Source organism: Phocoena phocoena, chromosome 17 (assembly GCF_963924675.1).
Source record: "Phocoena phocoena chromosome 17, mPhoPho1.1, whole genome shotgun sequence".
Taxonomy (NCBI): domain Eukaryota; kingdom Metazoa; phylum Chordata; class Mammalia; order Artiodactyla; family Phocoenidae; genus Phocoena; species Phocoena phocoena.
This window is the reverse complement of record NC_089235.1, coordinates 22,243,665-22,246,595: the sequence shown is the minus strand read 5'-3', so window position 1 is coordinate 22,246,595 and position 2,931 is coordinate 22,243,665. Positions and strand designations below refer to the sequence as shown.

At 33.8% G+C, this 2,931-nt stretch overlaps 1 non-coding gene across 1 annotated transcript; it reads left to right on the top strand.

Moving 5' to 3' along the window:
* Nucleotides 1-1,858: 1,858 nt before the first annotated feature.
* Nucleotides 1,859-1,963, top strand: LOC136137396 (U6 spliceosomal RNA). Its single transcript, XR_010656731.1, has one exon. It is a non-coding gene; the product is annotated as a U6 spliceosomal RNA (small nuclear RNA).
* Nucleotides 1,964-2,931: the final 968 nt, after the last annotated feature.

Here is a 2,931-nt window from a genome sequence, read left to right as displayed (position 1 = left end):
ACTGTATGTTCAACAAATATGAGATAGCAAACTAAAAATGAGGAAAATATGGGACACAGAAAACAAGAGATTCAGTTAAGGAGAGAGGTAAAGCGAATCCCCAAGATGATATTAAAAGGCAGAAAGCAGCATGACTGCTGTGCCCAAAGCATAGAAAAACCCAGACAGGATTTCAGCATGCTCATGAATGTATAGGTCCATAGAGTTCAGAACCCCAGAGCCACACCATCCTTTTCCCTGAATGAGCAGATCATCACAGTCAAAACCAATGAATCTTTTACTGATGAGATGCAAAGATGATATTTGGATAAGAGAGAATGAGGAGATAATAAAGATCATACTGAAGCTAGCTTCTCTCCTTTTAACTCTCCTCTTGCCAGAGACTTCAGATTCCTGCATACTACAATTCAGAAAAAAAAAAAAAAAAGCACACGAATTTACCCTAATACGAGGAATTATCCTCTATATAGCACATGTTAGTATATGCCTAAACTGCCCCTGAAAAATATAAAAGAAACTGGTAAAAATGATTACCTTTAGGAGGGGGAAATGGGTGGCTTCAGGAAAACTGTATAAAATAATTACTTTTCATTCACCACTGTTACTCGGTACGTGGGCCTCTCACTGTTGTTGCCTCTCCCGTTGCGGAGCACAGGCTCCAGACGCGTAGGCTCAGCGGCCATGGCTCACAGGCCCAGCCGCTCCGCAGCATGTGGGATCTTCCCGGACCGGAGCACGAGCCCGTGTCCCCTGCGTCCGAAGACGGACTCTCAACCATTGTGCCACCAGGGAAGCCCACCACTGTTACTTTTGAATTTTGCACCAAAAGCATGAATTATCTAGACATATGGTGAAATTAAAATGATGACAATAAAATACATTCTCTCTCCAGAACCTTCAGTCTTGTTAAATGTCTCTTTGAGATGTTTAGAAGCTCACCAGTTCCACATATTCCACATAAACAGGGTGATGCTAGGCCCTGCATAGTCCAGCATGCCAGAGCCTAAACTTCCCTGGGAGTCAGAAACAGCATCTATGCCTTACTTTGTTACCAGGAAATGAGTTCAGAAGAGGAGGCCTAAACATACCTAAATATAATAAGTGACTAAAGAAAAAATATCACTTAATCAATTTAACTGGGAAAAATGGGGGTGTGGGTAGAGAAAATTATGTGTGCACTGAAACCATTTAAAAGGCTAGACTAGTAATTATTTAGATGATTATCCAAAGCATGTATAATGTTTTATAGATTAGATAACTTATGTAGAAATAAGGCTGAAATTCTCAGAAGTATGTGTTTTCTTAGGAGTTTTTCAGAAGATGAGCAAACCAAAATTCACTATACATTTTCTAAATAACATGTATATTACTACTACATGAAGGAAATAAATATTTCTAAATAGTGTTTTTTTTAATAGAAGGCTAGAATAGCTTCCTGAACATACAATTTGTAAAATATTCATGAATTTTTCAGGGGGTGGGACAGATTTATTTTTCACAGGAAACACAGAGCTCTGTTAATGGACTTTCATCTTCAAAAGTTCTGTTTTGGGTCAGGAATTAATGCAAAACTTACCATCCTTTCATTTCACTTATGCTAAGTTAAAAGCTAACTAAAAAACACTGGAAAAAATGTGACAACTGATAATTAACCTTAACCTTATGTTATCAGGAAAAAAATATCATGACTTGAGGTTCATCTATTTTATCTTGCTACATGGTAGCACTGAATTTGAAATGCCAATATTAGCATTGCCTAAATATGCTCTTGAAATGGTCTCGAAGCAAGTAAACCTGTGTCTATAACTTCATAATCTTTAACACTTTAAATTTTGTACCATATAAGAGTACATACTAAATGCTCACTTTGGCAACATATCTACTAGAGTTGGAATGATGCAGAGATTACCATGGCCATTGCAGAAGGATGACATGAAAATTTCAATACTTTTATTAAAAACTTAAGAGAATTTTTTCCTAGCACACTTGTGCTACAAGAACTACTAAAGTGAGCCCATCAGACAAAAATAAAAGCATAAGTCAGTAACTTAAATCCATATGAAGAAATAAAGAACATCAAGAAAGGTAACTGCAGAGGTAAATATAAAAAATAATATAAATGTATTTTATTCTAACTTTTTTTTCTATCTGATTTAAAAGGCACCAACATAAAGTAATAATTATAATGATGGCATATAATGTCTAAAGATGGAGTTTTTATATCAGTAACAGCACAAAGGAGGGCAATGTAAAGGAGGAGAAAAGTTTTTTATACTATTGAAATTAAGTTGGTATTAATCAAAACTAGATGCTTATACTTAAGATGTTATTTGTAATCCTTAGAGCAAGCATTAAGAATATAATTCAAAAATATAGTAAAAGACAAGGGGATTGAAATTGTACACCAAAAAAATCTTTTTAACAACAACAACAACAACAAATGAGTCAGTAATAGAGGAAGAGGAATTAGGAAAAAAAGTGTGACTCTTGGAAAATAAATCACAAATGTTGGACATAAATCCTACATGAATTACATTTAATATAAAAATTACAAAATTAAATATTAATTACATTTAATATGAAAAGGTTAAACATTCCATCTAAAGACAGAAACTTCAGACTGGATAAAAAAATGAAAAACACAATCCAAACATATGCTGCCTACAAGTGACCCACTTTAGAGTCAAGAAAATATATAGGTGAAGTGTAAAAGGGTTGGAATAGATATACCATAACAGTAACAAAAAAACAAAACAAAACAACAAAACTGGAGTGGCTAAGAAAATGTCAGAAAAAAAAATATTTTAAGATGAAAATTTTTACTAGAGACAAACATTTTAAAATGATAAAATGATTATTCCATCTAGAATGTATAATAATTATAAACTTATATGCACCTAACAACAGAACCTCAAAATATAATGAAGTGAA